Here is a 21,220-nt window from a genome sequence, read left to right as displayed (position 1 = left end):
TCTTGAAGGAAGAGAGGTGGCTAGGGCTTCTTCTGACAAAAGGCTGCTGCTTGATCAGTCTGACTTTAGAAGAACATCCCGGGAAGTGTTGAGAGCCAGAGTTGGGTGAACTAGATTTGATTCCTGGCTCCCTCACCGTCTGCGTGTTCTTGGGAAAATATCTGTTTCTCTCCACGTTCACAGTAAACTGGATGGTAGGGTATGGACCTTGCTTTGTTCCCCCCCCTCTCCAAAATTAAAAGAGAGAAAATTGTCAAGAAGCTCTGAGAGTCTTGGGCACAAATGGTTGTTGCCTGTTTTTCATTTAGGAAGAAGCAGGCAATTGAAACTGGACCCTTGAACTAGCTACATGCAAAGATACAGTTTGATCTGAATCTTTGTTTTTTGTGGTTTTTCAAGACAGGGTTTCTTTGCAGCTTTGGAATCTGTCCTGGAATGAGCTCTTGTAGACCAGGCTGGCCTCGAACTCACAGAGATCTGCCTGCCTCTGCCTCTCGAGTGCTGGGATTAAAGGCGTGCGCCACCACCTCCCGACTTGATCTGAATCTTGCAGATGGTGGTGGAAAGGTAAAATATCCATGTAGAGGGATGAATGATAAAAGTCAAAGATCACTAGTGAAGGCCAGGCATGGTGCCCTGGGTACCACGTTTCAGTTTTCTCTGTTTTGCCCTTTTGCTCACAAGGCGTATCCTTACATATCTTTATGTTATTTCTGTACTTTCCCCACATGAGCTTGGTTTCCATATGGCTTATGATCTGAGTACCATTGACATGTCTGTTAGAAGCCCCACCTGCAGACAAGAGTGCATTTGTCTTCAGGAAATAAATAATCTTAAAGCCCTTTCTCCGGCATTGTCACTGGACTCAACACTAAACGGAGGAAGTTGTTTCTTCCAGAGACAAACATCAGCATTGTGATACAGAGAAAAGATGTATAGTCTATAAAGTAAAACAACTTTTAGAAGCTTTGTGCCTAACTTGGGCTCATTCTCATTATGAAAAGAACAACATTTTCTGTACAATTTAGAAGTCATCATATCTCTTCCTGATGCCCTACCTAAATAACAGAAAGAGACAAAAAGGAGAATATTAAAGAAATGGATGTAAAAACAGCCTGGTACGTGCGAAGATGAAAGCAGAAGGGAAAGGGAAAGAGATGAGAGAGGCGCTGTTGGCACAACCAGACCGTATCAAGGCAGTTGGATGTGGAGCGCAAGAGTAAAGAAAGGTACAGCTATAAACCATCGTGCTGTGTCAGACGATCTTTCCAAGTGTCTCAACAGAATTTTGATCTTTTCCGGTGCTCACTCTATGTGGCATGGCACCCTGTCTTGCTACTGGGGAGTGCCAAGTCTGCCACAGCTGTCAATCAATTTTGGGGCCAAGAGATACGACACAGGCCATTATACCAGCAAGATAAACTATTTGTGTAGATCAAGTGCATTTAACATACTTTTTAAATGGGGCCTCACTATGTTGCCCAGGGTAGACTCAAATTCTTGTCTTAAGTAATTCTCCTTCCTCCTGAGGAACTAGGATTATTGGCATACCCCACTGTGCCCAGCAACATGTACTTTTGACCTGTGATGTTTTCAACTTACCGTGGGTATCTCAGAAGATGGCCTCATCGTAAGTCAATGAACACCTGAACATCAACAATATGCTGAGTACCTACTACATAATTAGACCCCCAAACACGATCAACCATGGGCCAGGCTCTTCCCTATCTAGATAACAGGAAGTTATACTGGTATCTGAGAATGATCCCCTCTAGAGCAAAGCCCGCCTCCCCCTTGCTCCTCAGCCAACTTTCAGCCATTTGTCTTTGCTTAAGTGGGTTTCTAAGGTAGCTTTGCACACTGCTTGCTCATTGCACACCATTAATCAGTGCCAAACTTAGCAGGCTCCAGGCCCAGCTGAGAATACAGGCAGCTTGGCTCATCACCCCCACACCTCGCGAACAAACAAGAGTGATGACTGTTGGGTAAACACCTCCCAGAGAGTTCGAGTCGGCTAAATGAGTATTGCTTTAGATGTGACACCGAAGAAGACCGTATGATCAATGTTGATATCCAAGCTGTTTTAGACATACAGCAATTTTCCAATGTGCTGAACTCGCTGGCATTTACTTAGAGTGTTAAGCTGTGAGAGGGATGAAATTTGGGTCATTTAGTAGTAAAACCAGCAACTTCTGTGCTACTGAATACAGGTATTGGTGCTATAATAATCATCTTCCGGGAATGGAGCTGCCAGAGAGTTTGTTACAAGGGTTGTTAAAAGGGGACAAGAGAGATTGTGAATGCTAAGAGGGGCTCTTTGCTCTCTGTCTTCAGAGGAAGCACTCGGGTTTAGAAAGCATGGAACATCCTACTGCAGAGACATGAGGATCAGCCATGCGATGGCCTGAATGCCAACAGGAGCTGGCTGTGTAGAGGAAACCAGGAGATAGTCATGAAGCCACATACAAATGGATTTATTTTGAAATTCCTAGAGCATTCCAATAGTCAGAGCTGTTCACAGGTAAGTCTGATAGATGCTGCAGGGCATACGCTTATCTGTGATGGACAGGAGAAAAGAGATAGTGAGAGGAGGAGAGGGGGTGCCAGCAGGAACTAGATGCCCGTCCTCTTTCTCCCTTTATTTCTCCTATCTCTCCTGAGGCATGTTCGGTGATGGGCAGTAGAAACAGCATGACTCTAAAAGCAAGAAGATCTTTAGCAATTTCAAACTTCTGAACCTCTGCAAAAACTGAGGCGATCTCTACCTCACAGACCAGCGAAGAGTTAAATTAGACGATACAAGTGAAAGAACCCAAGTGTTTCCTGGCATACAGTATGTGCTTGATAAACATTAGGAAGTTTTTTGCTTTTGTTTTTCTATTTATGGCCTTTGTAACATTTACCATTCATAGAGCTCGTTTTATATATTTTAATTAAGCTGCGGAAGCATCCAAACTTCAAAGTTTATCTCTGAAACACTCAGCCACTGCTCAGAAGAGATACAGCCTTGGAAAAAAGACTAAAGTGCTCTAGTAAGGGACGACGTAGCAAGCACATCATGGAGCTTGAGGTTTGCTTCTCTGCTATTGAATCACTGGTCTCCTTCGTTAGCCTGAACTCATTAAGGGACACCGAGTATACACAAGCACTCAGGAGACGGTAGATGACAGAATAATACTGCTATGTATGCATGGGGAGACCTTTAATTCAAAGGCAGTGGCTGCATCAGAGAAGAATGCCAATAAGGCATGTGCTTGGAAGAATCGAATAGAATTCATTTGGGGAAGACTTAAACAGGGCCTGTGGGAAAGGAGTTGAAACTTACATGTGAAAACTGCAGAACGTTTATATTCTTAGGACAATAAGACTGGATTGAAGTCTGATAGAGTTTGACCAACTTATGAGCAGAGGAGACAGTGGGAGATGAAGAGGGTGCACACCGGTGCTGCTGCCTTTATGGCAAAATTCCTGGATCCCTGCCTTGTTCAATGAACTGGCCAGAGCATATATAAGCTACTGAAAACAAAGAGAGCCTGAACATGTGCTCTCCCCCCAGCCTTGGAGGAAAGTCTCAGAGCACTTTGAATTGGGCAGAGAGTGGAGTGTGAGGATAAGGCTTTGAGTAGTGTGCCCATGAGGGAAAATGAATCTGTGCGCTACAGCTTACAGGTAGCACAATTGTCAGCTCCTCTGCCGACTTCTAATCATGGGACTGTAGCGAGATACAACCCTGCCCCCATCAGGAGCAGCTGAGGAGGGTCCTTCACAGCCTTCCGACATAGATTTCAGCAGCTCAAAGATTGTTTGGAGCATGAAAACACCATGTCATGTTTTTAAACAAGGATTAATAATGAGGAGTTCTCCAAACAACTTGCAACTGTGCCACACTCTCTCAACGGGCACAAACATGTTTCTCCTCCACTAGGAGCTTCCAGGGGTCTAGAGGAAGTAGGCATAGAAGCTGGCTACCAGAGCCTCTTCTGAAAGAAAGAATGGGAAATCAGTTCACAGAGAAGTCTGTGCAGAGGAGGGCACATAAATCCAGCCCCTCTGATACCCATGCATATCACATGCATAGGCTGGGCCTGGGTGGATCCATGCAATAACCTATATGCATTTGGTTTTCAAAACCGATACTTGATTGTAAGTTGGGGACTTTTGCTTCTGACTTTGTTTACGTTGAATACAAAGGATAGAATCTACCTCCGAGTTAACAAGCTGAAATAAACAGTGCATATAAAAACTGCATGAGCTGGCATGAGCTAAAGGAATGCACATTTTTTATCCTCCATTGTATCAGAAACATTTGAGTAAACTGCCTTGTGGCATAAAATGCAAGATCCTCAGCATTCAAGCAGTGAAGAACAGCCAGCTTTTATTTAATAGAGTAGTTTCTTAGTACCAGTTCTAATAAAGTTCCTGTTCTGGTAGCTACTGTGCTTGCCTTGGGATGCTGATCGTAATCCATCCACACATGAAACCTTCTCAGCCCTGTACTTCAGTATCTCAATCATTAAAGACAGGAGGAGAGGATGATTTCAGACCTTGCTACGTTCTGGTTAAGGTGTAAAACAAAGATAACTCCAACTAGAAGTACTAAAAGAATGCATGAATGAAGCGAGGAGGTCAAACAGCAGCAGCAACAGCAGAGCCGCAGCACAACAGAGCAGAGGGCCACAGGGCCATCTCCCAATCTTCCCATCCGAGACAAGCTAAAAATAGCACTGCCCTGTGTTGCCAACTCAAGAAATCAAAGCAGGAAAGATGCCGCCAGCTGAGTCATGGCAAGTGACCTCAGTGATAAGGAGGATGGATGGAGCTGTGGGTGACAGATGATGAGGCCGGAGGTGAGGACCGCATGGTTGGAAGGGATGGAAGAGTCAAGCAGATGCCTAGTGAGAGCCTGAGGGCTGAAAAAGGGCTTCCTTCCTAAGCTGCAAGTACTTCAGTACAGTTCTCAGGAAGCGAGTTCACGTGAGGCTTGTGCAGTCAGGAGCCAGCAGCTGAAACAGCACTGGGGTTGAAGCTGGAGACACTGGGGGTGGGCACAGTGATGTTTTCCCGCTTCATCTTTGAGGCTTCATTCCCTCACTGTGACAACCCCTTCCTGGGAAGTCCCAAGGAAGCAACGAAATGAAGCACCTGACATGGCGGCTGCCCCAGAACAGCTGTTTGATAAATGGGTGGAGGTTTTCCTCCCAACACCCATTTTACCCAAATCCTTTTGTGATATTTTTCCTTTCCAGTCACTTCCAGCCATAATGTCTTTGCACAAGCAGAGGGATTAGAGGTCCATCTTCCACCATGCTCCTGAGGGCTAGCCTTCTGCCTCCTGCTGGGAGGGAGTGTGTGCTATTCAGCTTTAATTATAAGCCGTTTTTTTTTTTGCCACAGCTATTAAAATGAGCCTGTCTTATGAGACTTTATAAATTTAAGTGATGCAACTGTTTTTTTCTATAGTAAAATACTATATAAGTGTGCGTGTGTGTGTGTTTGTGTGTGTATGTGTGTGTGCGCACGTGTGCGTCCACTTTCTACTAGGTAGCTTAGTTCTCTGATATACTACTTCTCAACCTCCCCCGTCCCTGAGGTAGTAGGACTTTCTCTCCAATAGATTCATACAATAGTTAACAGTTAATACATCTAATACCCAAAGCCAATAAAGTAGCATTTGTGTGGATGAGTTTCAGGAAGGGGGCTTACGTCCAATCTCCTTTCTGGTCCCTCAGCTTTCCCACTTCTCTTGCATCTTGAGGAACGCAGAGAGCTCCTTGGAGAAACATGGCATGCTGCCCCTACCTAGGAGACATGCCATTCATACACTACCTCCACTTTCCTGGACAAAGCAAAAATACAACAGAGTATGGGCGTTTGTGCTACTTATGCAAAATGGCTCTATTTGGGTACAAATAGTAATTAGTTTAATGAAAGCCAGAGCTATAATTTCAACTAGCTTGGCTGTAATGCAATTTAAGATACTTTGCGAGAATTTAGGGGCAGAATGAAGAACTCAGTGGGACTGAATGAGAGGCTACAGGAAAAGTTTTGAGAGAACTCTGAGGAAAACTCAGGAAATATTTTCAGTACACACGATACATAATTGCTTTAAAAATATTGTGAGTATCATGGTCTAAGTTGTAAATGGTTAATTATCGAGTTTCAAGTCATGCTACTGAGTGATATGAAATAATTTCCTCATTTGCAATGAAAACCTCAATCCTTATTTGGAGTAGAAAATATTTCCTAAAAGTGATCCCAGAGTCACTGACCGTGAAATATAAGAATGACAGATCTGCCTGCTTAACATAGAAAGAATACTTGACAGAAAGAAGATGTCATTGATAAATTATCAAATTACAAATTAGGAGCTAATTATTGCATCACTTGAAACTAACATGGGATTTATACTGAGACCATTAAGAATTAAAAGTAGATAAAGAACACAAAGAACCAACTTACAAAAGGAATGTTAGATAAGAAAAATGTGAAAAGATGCCCCAAGTAGCAATCCAAGGAATGGAAACCAAAGTAATAAAATAAAACTCTTAGCTAAGAGAATGACCAAGGGTGTTTCATAGCAAGTACTGGTAGGAAGGTAAGGAGATGGGGCCTCTCACCTACTGCTTCCATTCTGGAAGCCAACCTGAAATTAAATAGGCTTATATCATGTGACCCAAGGATCTAACTCCTGGGCACATTGAAGAAATAATTTCACATAGATCCCCAAAGGTCACAAGACAAGGATATTAGTTGTGGAATTCTTTGTGGCATGAATGTTTATCAACCAGGGAAAATATAAATTAAAATGGGATATGTGTAGACAACGGGACACTAGGGCAGTACTGAAAGTCTACCCAGCAACACAACCATTCCCAAGAACATAATAAAAAGTATTCCTGGGGCTGGGTGGTGGTGGTGCACACCTTTAATCCCAGCACTTGGGAGGCTGAGGCAGGTGGGATTGCTGTGAGTTCAAGGCCAGCCTGGTCTACAGAGCTAGTTCCAGGATAGACTCCAAAGCTACAGAGAAACCCTGTCTCGAAAAACAAAAACAAAACAAAACAAAAAAAGTACTCTTGACTGTTGAGTAAGGGAAACAACAACAAAATAAAGGTGGGGGTCTGTGTGGACTTGTGCAAGCTCTAAGCTGAGACGTACTCACTCCTTATCTGAGAGCCAGGTGGTTCTTTAGACATTATGATTTTCTGTGAAGATTAAATGCCACGTAAGTCATTCCCTGGCAATATCAGGCCTATTCAACATGTATTGCTTCCCTACAGTTCTTAGGAGATATAAAAGGATGAAGGTTCCTTTTCTCTGTTTTGTAGATGAAAATATTAGCTTACGTATCGGAAAAGAAGAAGTTAAGCTCTCGTTATTTGCAGATGATATGATAGTATACATAAGCGACCCCAAAAACTCTACCAAAGAACTCCTACAGCTGATAAACACCTTTAGTAATGTGGCAGGATACAAGATCAACTCCAAAAAATCAGTGGCCTTCCTATACACTAAGGATAAGGAAACAGAGAGGTAAATTAGAGAAGCATCACCTTTCACGATAGCCACAAATAGCATAAAATATCTTGGGGTAACTCTGACCAAGGATGTGAAAGATCTATTTGACAAGAACTTTAAGTCTTTGAAGAAAGAAATTGAAGAGGACACCAGAAAATGGAAGGATCTCCCTTGCTCCTGGATTGGGAGGATCAACATAGTAAAAATGGCAATCTATAGATTCAATGCAATCCCCATCAAAATCCCATCAAAATTCTTCACAGATCTGGAGAAGACAATAATCAACTTTATATGGAAAAACAAAAAACCCAGGGTAGCCAAAACAATCTTATACAACAAAGGATCATCTGGAGGCATTACCATCCCTGACTTCAAACTCTACTACAGAGCTACAGTTTTGAAAACAGCTTGGTATTGGCATAAAAACAGAAGTCGACCAATGGAATCTAATGGAAGACCCTGACATTAAACCACAAACCTATGAACGCCTGATTTTCGATAAAGGAGCTAAAAGTATACAATGGAAAAAAGAGAGCATCTTCAACAAATTGTGCTGGCAAAACTGGATGTCAACCTGTAGAAGAATGAAAATAGATCCATATCTATCACCATGCACAAAACTCAAGTCCAAATGGATTAAAGACCTCAATATCAGTCCGAACACACTGAACCTGATAGAAGAGAAAGTGGGAAGTACTCTACAACACATGGGCACAGGAGACCACTTCCTACGTATAACCCCAGCAGCACACAACATTAAGGACCTCATTGAATAAATGGGACCTCCTGAGACTGAGAAACTTCTGTAAAGCAAAGGACATTGTCGCTAAGACACAAAGGCAACCCAGTGACTGGGAGAAGATCTTCACCAACCCCGCAACTGACAAAGGTCTGATCTCCAAAATATATAAAGATCTCAAGAAACTAGACCGTAAAAGGCTAATCAACCCAATTATAAAATGGGGCATTGAGCTGAACAGAGAATTCTCAACAGAAGAACTTCAAATGGCCAAAAGACACTTAAGGTCATGCTCAACTTCCTTAGCGATCAGGGAAATGCAAATCAAGACAACTTTAAGATACCATCTTACACCTGTCATAATGGCTAAAATAAAAACATCAATGATAGCCTTTGTTGGAGAGGTTGTGGAGAAAGGGGTACACTCATCCATTGCTGGTGGGAATGCAAACTTGTGCAACCACTTTGGAAAGCAGTGTGGCGGTTTCTCAGGAAATTAGGGATTAACTTACCCCTGGACCCAGCAATACCACTCTTGGGAATATACCCAAGAGAGGCCTTATGTATATGCTCTACGATGTTCATAGCAGCATTGTTTGTGATAGCCAGAACCTGGAAACAACCTAGATGCCCTTCAATAGAAGAATGGATGAAGAAAGTATGGAATATATACATATTAGAGTACTACTCAGCAGTAAAAAACAAGGGCTTCTTGAATTTTGCATGCAAATGGATGGAAATAGAAAACACTATCCTGAGTGAGGTAAGCCAGACCCAAAAAGAGGAACATGGGATGTACTCATTCATATTTGGTTTCTAGCCATAAACCAAGGACATTGAGCCTATAATTAGGGATCCTAGAGAAGCTAAATAAGGAGAACCCAAAGAAAAACATATAGACATCCTGAATATTAACCTTCAGCAGGCGATGAAAGGAGACAGACACAGAGACCCACATTGGAGCACCGGACATAATCCTCAAGGTCCAAATCAGGAGCAGAAGGAGAGAGAGCATGAGCAAGGAACTCAGGACCGCAAGGGGTGCACCCACACACTGAGACAATGGGGATGTTCTACTGGGAACTCACCAAGGCCAGCTGGCCTGGGTCTGGAAAAGCGTGGGATAAAACCGGACTCTCTGAAATAGCGGACAATGAGGACTACTGAGAACTCAAGAACAATGGCAATGGGTTTCTGATCCTACTGCACGCACTGGCTTTGTGGGAGCCTAGGCAGTTTGGATGCTCAACTTACTAGACCTGGATGGAGGTGGGGGTTCCTTGGACTCCCCACAGGACAGGGAACCCTGATTGCTTTTCGGGCTGCGGGGGCGGGGGACTTAATTGGGGGAGGGGGAGGGAAATGGGAGGCGGTGGCGGGGAAGAGACAGAAATCTTTAATAAATAAATAAATTAAAAAAATAAAATAAAATAAAGAATAATACAACAAAAAAAGAAAATATTAGCTCAAAAAAATGAGGAGCTTAGACCACATTCAGGTGTGTACATAGAGGACTGTTTTTTGTTTCTGTTTTTGTTTTTTTAAACCAGGGTGTTCATTTGCAGCAGTCAATGGTTTCTAAAAAGGATACGGACAGCCAGGCTTAGTCCTTCTACTCCCCCCAGCATGGGAAAAAGCAGACTGTCTATGTGGGATTTGGGGGTGGGATGGGAGTGGGACAGGAGTACGAGGGCCATGGCTAAGTCTGGGAGCTTGTCCATTTGGATATCAGCCACTCATGCTCTCTCAATTGATGCTGTCAAAACCTTCAAGCTTTTTCTAAATTTGAGTGTCTCAAAAAGAAATTATTTTAAAGCACACGATGAGTGTATACAACACGATGCTCCGTCTGCTCTCCCCAAATACTTAGATTTTTAGAAAATAATGTTGTAGATGGGGCTATAAATGGCTATCTCCCACCAAACAAAGCAGACTTGCTTTAAAGGGGTGAGGGGAACTGTTTTTCCTTTGGCTTGCCTTTTATTAAGAGAGCTAATCTACAGCAGTGAGCAAGTATGTCTCCGTTCTTCCAGGCAGCCAACACCCAGGCTAACAGAAAGTGCTTTATTCTGAGTTTGCACTGATCGTTCACAATAATGATAACTTGCACAAACTCAGCACTTTTCCTGGTAATAGCAAATTTCCAACAAGCAAAGGAGCACCTTCAGCTGGACAATAGAGAAGCCTAAGGGTGGGATGCTTCCTGTTGGCTGTCACTCTGCTTCATTGGTATCTGCCATGCAGGGAATATCAGCTAGGCTATTCCCTGCAGCCACAGACCCCACAGCATTCAGCACATGCCAGTCCTTGTCACTGTTGTGCTGCATGGATGCCAAGAGACAACTGGATAAGTTCCTTAGGCAATGTCTCTGGACAGTGATTCAACCTCTGTGGCCTCTGCATCAGCTCCTAACTCCAGGTCCCTCCCCTGTTTGAGTTCCTGTCCTGACTTCATTCAGTGATGAACAGGGATCTAGAAGCCAGAAAAACCGTTTCCTCTGCAAGTTGCTTTGGTCATAGTGTTTCATCACAGCAATGATAGCTAGGACAGGTGATATTTCTGCTGAAGAGATAAAGAGACAGATTCAGAGAGGCTAAGCCTTTTGTCCAGCCCAGCTGCTGGTGGTGGTGGTGGAGCTCTCATCAGAACCTGAGACCTTCTTAAAACCCACCAATAAATCCCCCACTGATCTACAAAGTCTCTTAATTCTATTAGGGAGTCAAAAATTTGTCCATTGACATCAACAGGCCTAGATTGTATGCTTTGGCTCTTCCCCTGGACATTCTGTTTCAGACTCCCAAGAACTTTCCATTCCAAGGACCAGACCTAGACTTCAGTTCTTTAGATTGACCAGTGACACCTAGCTCCTGCCTCTTCTGCCCTGGCTAATGTGCTCAATGGCCAACCCATAGGAATTGGGACCTAATACAGTTCTTTGTTAAGTAAATACATCAATAAAAATGAGTGACTGTGTAATGAAGTGAGTTATTTTTCATCTCCGAATGAGATCTGGGTTGATTGGATGCAGGATTATAGCCCAATGAAGCAGCCATCACCTGGCACTGCCTCTGGAGAGACAGGCGGAACCCATGGAGTTCCAAAGGATTCAGTGTTTCCCATTCAGCTGATTTGTGGACAATCAGAAGAAGTTCTACAACGTCCCAAATAATAAGGTCTTTAAAATTTAACCAGAACATTGTCTCTGGTTATGTTACAAAATAGCATACCTCACCGGATACACTAGTTTATATATTTCTATAATAAAATTCATGTATATATGCAGATTTTAATGAATCTCAATTGATCATTATAGTTTTATCTATTTAAAAACTTGGCATAAAGCATTCGTACTAAATCACTTTTCAAAATGGCAACAACAGAATTCTACAAGTTTTTCACAATTGCCCACTTAATTTTCTGCTGTCTGACTACCTTTCTCTTGTGGGATGCCCTTTGCTTGACTATCCCTTTAGCCTCTCTTTGTTTCATACACCTCCTAGGCTTCTAGAAGCACATTCAGCCCATCAGTGTGGGGCTCTCTGTGATCTGAATGTTACTATCTTCCCCAAATAATATGCTGAAATCTACCCCCAATGTAACAGTGTGAAGACGTGCGGTCTTTAGAAGTCAACTAGTGATCTCATAGAAGAGACCCAAGGGAACTTGAAAACTGCTTCTGCAATGTGGAGAAGAACAAAGAAGATGACATTTGAAGAACAGAGAGTGAGCGTTGCCAGACTTCGAACTTGCTGGCTCCCTGAGAAGCAGGGGACCTGTAGTCAAGAACAAGCCAATAATAGGCTCACTGAATTGGACTTTTTTTTTCTTTTTTTGTTAGAACTTGACTCTGCAAATAATTCACCTCTTGGTTTCAGCCATAAAACAGAGATAATAACAGGAGTATGAAAATAGTATGATCTAATGTGTAGGCACTGGTGCCTTGGCAGTAGAAGCAGCAGCAAACACAATGGCGATGGTTTTATTATTGTTACTTCTGTCTTTCTGAGTCTGTGAAACCTGCAAGACTCTTTCTTGCAGTTGATTCAAAGTCAAGTGGTGGTGTTGATATTCTGCAAGCACTCGGTCACTAAATACGCAGCCCACCAGTGTACAAACAGGAAATCTATATGCCCAAAATGTTCTTCAGGGAGCTGGCGTAGGGCAGAATTCACCACTTAAGCCCCATTATTAAGTAGTATAAACCTTTGAGATTGTCCACCAGATACGTCTCCGGAGAAAGGACTGCATCAGAGGTGTCTGCTAGGCTTCTGCTACTGGGCTGTGCTGATCAGTAAAGCCATATCACGTAGAGTAGCAGCCCTGCTCCCCACTGGCTTGATTGCCAGTGTCGAGAACACTTTCCTTCTTGTGGAACTTACCCCAGACAACTGAAATTCTAACTATTTGCTATCTTCTAATTGAGGTATGAGGAAATTTTTATGAAAGCAAAAGTACAATAAAGGCCGGGTGGTGGTGGCTCATGCCTTTAATCCCAGAGCTTGGGAGGCAGAGGCAGGTGGATCTCTGAGTTAGAAGCCAGCCTGGTCTACAGAGCAAGTTCCAGGAACACAGCAAGTTCCAGGAAAGTGATAACTACACAGAAAAACCCTGTCTCAAAAAAAAAAAAACTAAAGTAAAATAAACCAGTAAAAAAGTTCAAATAATAATTAAACAGGAGTCCAGTTGTCTCATTTAAAGCGATTCATGACAGAGACTTCATGAAGGATGCTGTTTTACAAAGCAAACCTAAAGATTCAATAGCTATCTTACTACAAACGCGTTTTCTAGCAACCTGAAAATTCACGAAGCTCATGAAATTCTGTTATTTTATGCTATATCTTTAAATATTTTGGTAACTTTTTGCATTTTAAAATTCATATATTACTTATTTTAATAAATTCAATAGACAATGAAATTTCTCTTATCAGCCTCCTCCAACAGGCATTTAAAGAGCCGTTTTGCTTATTTTATGGCTTTGGGGGAAATTTCAGCCCACATATTATTTTTCTCATTTTGGTCAATTTGTCATTATAATCAGTTTTATTCTTGGATAGGGGACTCTTTTGCTTATGAAAATTAAAAAAATCATTCTCAAAATGACTTTACGAAGATGGAAAAAAACTAAGATAGAGAAAAGAATGAATATCTCCGTTTTATAAGTCAATTTGTCTTAACCATGAATCTGCTGTAGTTGGGGTGGAGTGTCTCTACAGGAAAGGGACTAGGTTTCACGGAGGCATAAAAGCTTCTGCTTGGATGCTATACTTGGCTGCCCGCATCAACCAAGGTCTAAGAACGCCTTCCCATCCATCTTCCACAATTGCTTTTAAACAAAAGGCAGCTTTGGCTCTAAAGCTTTCATCTAATGACATACTTCTATGGAAGGTTCTTGTGTCACTTTTCATTATACCTTATGCCATTATTAAAGATGATAATGACGAGAAATGACCACCATCAACACAGTACGGCAGGATGAATAGCTAGGATGAATCCAAGGTGTATGTACCAGGGTACAGTGGTTAAGATTGTCAATTTGGCAAGATCTATAATTACCTAAAAGAAGACTATGTGGGCATGCTTAGGAAGGATTGCAAACATTAGGTCAACTGAGGGGGGGAAAGCACGTCTCAAACGTAGTCAGCATCATCCTATGAGCTGGGGACCAGGCTGAATAAATAGGAGAAAGCAAAGTGGACAGTAGTGTTCATCTCTACTTCCTGATTGTGGATCCAAAGTGACCAGCTGCCTCAAACTCCCGATGCTATTAAGTCCCTACAATGATTGACAGGAACCTTGGACACATAAACCCCTCCAGCTTTCAATTGTTTTTTGTCATCCACATATGTCCTGTCCCAGTACAGAGTCTCCCCTTTCACTCCTTCAGTGCGTCATCTCCTTCAGCAGTAATCAGTTCCCAGCACAGGGTTCCCTAGCACATGATTTGTGCACAAGCAATGTCAGATGAAGTATGAGTATTAGAAGTTTCCATTGCACTGTGAGCTCTTCATGGTGGAATTGTAATGTTTCTACATCTCCTAGAGCCCATTAAATAAAGAATGAAAAGATATACATTAATTCAATGAGATTCAAATTCCTAGGATAGAAGATGCCCTTATAGAACTAATGAGTCTGTTAATTTAGCAATGAGTGAAATTCTTTCGGAAAATGGGCCCATGTCCTGTGGGAGTATCATGTTTGCCAATGTTCCATTTTCATGGAAGAGAGTAAAGGATGAGAGGAACTACAGCTCAAGCTGAGAGAAAACAGTTCCAAGATGCCAAGATCACTGGGAAACTCGCACAGCTGGCAATGGTGACAAACAACCCTTGGAGGCTGGGACCAGTAGCAGAGAGCCTCATAGGGACTTGGGACTGGACAGAGGTCTCTGAGAATCAGGGAAAGTCTTTTCTAAATAGCAAATGTGAGTTACTTCTGTGACTCTGGGATCATGCCCCAGTCCAGTTCTCTAGGCAGAGAACAGCTACTCTGTGCCCAGATGAGAAGTTCCTAGAAGAGCAGCAACAAGCAGTTCCAGCATGTCATGAGTCACAGCAGTATAACATCAGCACTGGGCCCAGAGGCAGCACCCAAAAAAGATGTGTAAATCAGGCTAAGAGTAAGTAGGAATTTGCCACACAGAAGGGAAGTGTGGGACTCTCTAGCTAAAGGTGAGAAAGAGCCTGGTAAGTCTGGAAATCGAAGTGGTTGCCCCCCACATCTGTCTGTGAGGAACAGGTCCTCAAGGGAGGCAGACAACAAGCCTATGAATCAGGCCCAGGCCTCACCACCCAGGCAAGGAGGAACACTCAGTGGCTCTCAGCAAGGAGTTATGCTGTCATCCCTGGAGCTGTGCGTTAGGATATTGCTCTGCTGAATATTTCTGGTTCCAGGCAGATTCTACTTCCAAATTCTAAATTTAGATCCCAGTCCTGGCCTTGACATTATGGCTTATTTTCCTAGGAAAATAGTCTCTCTTCTTTGTAGAAATATTGACGGGAAGTGGGGGTAGACTTGCATAGCCATAGTCTGGGAGCTGTCCACTAGGTACACTATGTGACAAGGGTACTCCTACCAGCAAGCCATGTCTCTCTGTTCTCCTAGGAGTCCAAATGCTGGGAAGGGGAGTATCTGAAACAGCAGACCTGTGGTCAGATGTGGACGGATGGCTCTATACCCATGCCCACTCAAACGGCCTGATTAATCCTGGTGGACCACACAAACAAAAACAAAACTAAAGGGCACAAAACTGGCAGGGACCTGTTGAAAGGGGAGTGGGAGAGAAAAGAAGAGAAGGTATGTGTGCCCATGTGTACGTGGGGGTGACCGTGACCAGAATGCATTACATCCATATATGAAATTGTCAAAGAATAAATGAACAAGAATAACAAACCACAGACTAGAACAACAGCGGCCTGAAGATGAACGTAGCCTCTGGGCCCCATCTTTGAATACACACATAAACAAAGCCAGCAGAACACACTGAGTGGAAATGTGTTGCTACAGCTGAAGCAGCACATTTGGCCAACTTTCATTTAACGGGAATACAGTTAGTAAATACAATGCAAACACTTCCTGACAGATCAGTGCACACAACGCTTGCATGGGGGTGGAAGGAAGGGAGAATTCTTTCCCTGTGCTGGAGGCCAGCAGAAGACAGGGAACAGTACCCCCGAGGGAGGGGGCACAGGGGACTGGAAGAAAAAGAGGACAAGGGAGACACCAGAGCATGAAGGCACAGCTGGCACCAGAAGGAAAGCAAGGCAGGAACTGCAGAAAAGGTCCACTGTGCTGTGTCGAGGGTAGGACATCAGAGACCAAATGACTTTGAATTTAGGACAGGTGTTTCACCTAGGGACGATTCTGCCCCCAGGGGACACTTGAAAGTATGTGGTCCTCCTAGCTGAAAGTGGGGTGCTATTAGAATCTAGCTGGCAGAGGTAAGAAATGCTGTTTTACATCACAAGATGCACAAGCAGCCCCCCACCCCGGAGTGTCAACCCCCCATGTCAAGGGTGATGAGGCTGAGAACCTTGACGTCCTAGGAAGTCCCTGCCTATGCTCACCCCTGGCTGCACGAGTCTCCCTCCCTTGGCTGCCTCTGAAGACAACTGTCAGTGGATTATACAAACACAGTCATGTCTAAAAATAAAACCATTTTTATACTTCAAGGAACAAACAGAGCGATCATTTCTTCGTGACTCTCGGAGTGCTTGAAGGTTTCCAGAGTCTGGGAAACCAAAGCCCTGCAATCTATACATAGCTCAGCCTCAGATCCACCAGCCCTCCGCCTGTCCCCGCCCCCGAGGCTAGCTGCTGCACAAAAGATAAAACTTTAATTTATGAAAGGAGGCTATTCTCAGCATGAAATGGCAGAAACTTGCAGCAAAGGCTCTCTTCCTCATGAGCGGTGGCTCCCAGCTCATCTTTCCATCCCTCACATTTGGTTCCAAGGTTACCCCCACCTCATCATTTGAATCCTTCAGGGACCCAGTGCTGGACTTGAAAGCTCACAGTTTGATCCTTCCTTTCTTTCTTTCTTTCTTTCTTTCTTTCTTTCTTTCTTTCTTTTTTGCTCTGACCCTTCCAGGTGATTGCTAAAGATAGGCTAGAAAATGAATTTTCTAACCAGCATTTTTTTTTTTTTAAGCAAAAGGTCCGAATGGCATTAAGAACTCAGAACTAGCCTGGTGATTACATCAGACAAATCACCTACTGGTAATTTTCTTCTAACAACCATCTGTGAAGGCTGCTAGGATGCAACCAAATGTATTATTTAATGACAGTCTCTGGAAAATGAAACACTGAGCCATGGTGATAGAGGTGTCTCCCCTTCAGACCCTTCCTAAGGCTCTTCATCTGAGTGCAACCCCAGCAGTGACCAGGAAGTCCCAGCACAGACGAACACCAGGGGAACCCATCTCCACTATAGGCCTGACCTATTCCTTTCAACTTCTTCTTGGGTCCCCTTCATCTTCAGTCTTCCCTTTCCAAAACCCGACTGTGGGGTAATATTTTTACCTTCCTGTCCTCCTTTTCCTGAGTATGTTACATAAGAGAGATCCCAGATGCCCAAGGAAAAGAGGTGGAGGGAGGGAGGGAGGGAAGAACTCCAACTTCTGGACGCAGAGTCCGTTCCCTTCTCTATACAAGCCCCTGTGCTCAGGACAAATGACACGAAGAATGGGACTGATTCTGTTTGACTCATACAAGGTCACAAAAGGTGACAGGACTGGGGCCCGGCCTTTCTGGACTGCCATTTCTCTACAGAGCACACTTGTGTATGTACAGTGAGTGTCAGGGTTAGCATTAGGGTTGAGCAGCCTTTTACATAGATGTTCGCACCACAGGGAAGGCAAGCATTCAACACTGTGGTCAGAGTCCCAGGTTTTACCATTCTTACCTATAGAACTTCCTTAGACTGTACCTGAGCTTTTGGTTGCTGAGTCTTTCCCCTTCTCTACAGAGCAGGGTGGCAGTTATGTGTTGCTTTCTGGATGTTCCAGGACACCTTCATGACAGCTCTCCATGGCCTGACACCAGGGCTACCATCCCACCCACTCACCGCCAACAAACAAGGCCTGCCCTTGTGGCTCTCAAGAATAAGGCTAAATTTCCTATTTTCTCTTCTAATTTCTATTTCTGTATTTATAATGAAATTAGTGCAGTAATTCACAATGCAATGGAGTCTCATCATTTAGTGTATGCTTCTTATTTTTACAATAAATTATGCCTTCATTTCATATGTGCTAAAGGAAGAATAAAATCCCATAACTTTCATAACATAACATCAATCACCCCTGAAAAGTCTAGATTGTACAGGAGCTGAGGACAGATACCTAGCATCATTTAAAAAGATGAGCAGCCCTAGAGTTTAACACAAGCCAGCAGGATGCTGCTACTGACAACACACACTGTGTTCTAACAATGCTTCTCAAGTTTCTAGAGCTCAGTTCACCCAACCATCTTAAAACGCTAGTCACTGTCACTACTCCTCCACCACAGATTCGGGGAAACTGAGGGCAAAGTGGCAAGTGAGCGGCAGAGTAGGAACTGGAGCTCTTTAATGCTGGTGTAGCTCCACTCAAGAGGAGCTCAGGAGGCTTAGTGAGCAAGAGAGGATGTTAAGGGAACACTGGAGAGTCACAAACTGCCAAGTTCAGGAATCTTGATTCACATGTATATGTCAGATGTGTTGGGCCACAGAATACTTGGATATACCACCCACACCTATTAACTAGGTGCTGGCTGCCTATAACAACTTTACTGCTACCCCAGAACAGCATCAGTGCACGACCTTCTGAATTTCTTCCCAACTCCTTGCCTGCAGACAGGGCAGGGCTCTGACAGCAAGGCTTGTCCTTCCCATACTCAATCAATAAGACTTTAAGTCAACAGGAACCGTCAGGTGTAGAAGGCAATTACAGTAACATCAGCAATGTGAGGATGGCATTGGATGGCTGAAAAGCTAGCATCTGATAAGGATGATATAATATGCCATCTTCTCTTACCAGCCATCCAGGAAGCACTGACAAGAGAAGCCAGAGGCAACAACATTCTGCCACCAACAGTGAAAGTTGACATCTATACCCAGTCCTGTTGACCTACTGTTGCAGGGTGACTAACAGTCACACCCAAGCAGCCCGGGCAGGCAATCTTCTGTCTAGCCTTCACACATCACAGTCCAGACTGGAAATATTAACGATAGTTTGAAATGAAGCTAGGGATTCCACCTATGGAGACTGCTTGGAAATGCCTCAGGAAATCAGAGAGGCCGCAGGGAAAGAAGGAACCTTTCTCTTCCAGATGGAGTGTGAAAAGGAACTTTTCTGAATGCTTCAAAGCATACACACACTTATGCACACACAGGGATGATCGAGCTGAATCAGAATGGGGCAACCGAGAACAGCATAAGCATGTCAGCCATGGACAGCTGACATCTACAAACACTTGCTTCAGCCAGCCACTGAGTGAAAGGCTTTATGTATCCAAGTGGGGTATTTGAAAAAAACATAAAAGTTAAGAGTTTCACTCAAGGTGTGCTAGGAGCAGACAGGGAGCCCAGAGGAGAGACAGGAGGTATTAAAGCTTTGCCACTGTTTCGCTAGGAAACTGGAGACTAGGGTGAGGACTCCTGTCCATTCCCAGAATCTTGTGGCTGGTCACACCACTAGTCCTGTACCGCTCATCCATGAAGGGTTAGGGCCTGGCTTCATACCCCTTCCTGTGTGAATGAAAGGGATGGTGTGGTGTTGCCACCTCTTCCTAGGTACCCGGAGCTACTCCTGGAGCCACTCCTTCTGCTTTCCTGGGTCTGAGCAGATGAATGCATGTCAAGGCACTGAGCATAAACTCTATGGTAGAATTAAAATGATCCTATTAACTTACTAATGGACAACTATACCAGGACTCTCAGCAATATATGGAAAATCCTCTAAGCACCATAAAGGTCCTACCTCTTCATGTTCAGCATGACCCATTGCAGGATGTTCATCTCCCAAAACACTTGTTGAAAAAAAAATTAAAAAAAAAACAAAAAAAAAACAAAAAATGACAACACCAAAACACTTGTTGAATAAATGAACAATTACTGTTCAAGCAACAGGTGATTATTTTTTTAAGTTTTGAGAGTCGTTATACAAGAATAATATAAACACTGCTGGCAACATGTACAGGAACATGAAATATTAAAGTGTGTGATGCTCAGATCAGTTGTGATGATTTTCACAGGTTAGTTTTCATACAGTTAGCAATGAAGCTCCTGGGTTAGTTCTCTGGATTTGGGTCAGAGCTTTTCTGGCCAATGATTTGTGTCCAAAGTGTAAATAAGGAGGTTCATCAGCCTTGTACACCCTTTGGGAGTGATTGAGAAAATGAACAGTTTGCTGCTCTAAGAGATACAAGTGGCCTAATGAAATAATGCATCCCCACAAGGCCCCAAATCATGTTATTATATTGCTCATTTAGGTAGCATCCCTGCTGTGAGGAGATCTGAACATCCCACAGCAAAAAAGATGTGGGAAGCAGCCACTGCTGAGCAGTCCTAAGTTCTCTTTACATATAGTACAACTGAACTAACTTACTGTTCAGAATTGTCCAGCCCCAGGGCCACCTACCATTGACTGGAGAATAGCAATGCCCACTGGGTATGTCTAGAAACTCTAAGGTAGCTCTTTGAGGCTCAAGGCAGTTATGTTAATAAAATCAGTAACGGACCAATGTGAGAATAATTCAAAATCTATATTTATTTTAGAATTACAGATTTGGTGAATTTTATCCCACATGCATATATTGTCATATTTTAGGAGTTGTCATTTTAAGATGAAAAGAGTACGGTGTCTGGCTTCATGTAATTTCCCCCAAGTGAAAGCTGAGATTTCCCAACCTTTGAAGGTTTATTTCACTTAGGCTGTCATTAAAATCATCTATGCCCATAATTCGCTGAGCTGCATTTAGCAGGAAGTCTCCCAGTCACATGCTGTGCTGTGCTTGCTCCTGTGCTCCAGGGCATTGCTCCTCACAGCCCATAGAGAAGGCACTGACATATCCCAGAAGACAGGAGAAAGCCCTCCACAGAGCAGGCTCAGGCAAAGCATTTTTTAATGTTCTGCATTTAGAAACACCTCACTGATTTTTAAAAAAAAAAATAATCTTAACTGGATTCTTCCCCCTCAATGAGCAAGTTTATCAAATCAACCAGGTCAGGTATGCAATTTTCATGTTTTCCAGTGAGGGAAACAGAAAAAGAAAAAAGAAAATAGTCGGAGCCCTTTTTTTCCTATGTAAAAAAGAAACTGTTCATGATGAGGACGTGTAGGGAACTACCAGACCTGTGAAGAATCACCAACTGAGCTCCATTGGGTCAGGCTCACTTTGTCTCTGTTGTTCTTTGAAAGTGGTGAGAATGGATTTAAGAATCTGGCTTTCGGAGCAGTGTGAAGAAGCAGCGAGAACGACCCCAGGAC

The 21,220-nt window shown here is 43.3% G+C and overlaps 1 protein-coding gene across 5 annotated transcripts in view; it reads right to left on the bottom strand.

Annotated features, from left to right (window-relative positions):
• Elmo1 (engulfment and cell motility 1) overlaps nt 1-21,220 on the bottom strand; it is a 535,377-nt gene that overhangs the window by 64,037 nt on the left and 450,120 nt on the right. The window lies entirely within an intron of this gene.

Source organism: Microtus oregoni, unplaced genomic scaffold (assembly GCF_018167655.1).
Source record: "Microtus oregoni isolate MIOR12 unplaced genomic scaffold, Mior012 000115F_ref0000277, whole genome shotgun sequence".
Classification (NCBI taxonomy): domain Eukaryota; kingdom Metazoa; phylum Chordata; class Mammalia; order Rodentia; family Cricetidae; genus Microtus; species Microtus oregoni.
Note: the sequence above shows the minus strand (reverse complement) of the source record. Positions and strands in the feature narration are given on the sequence as shown.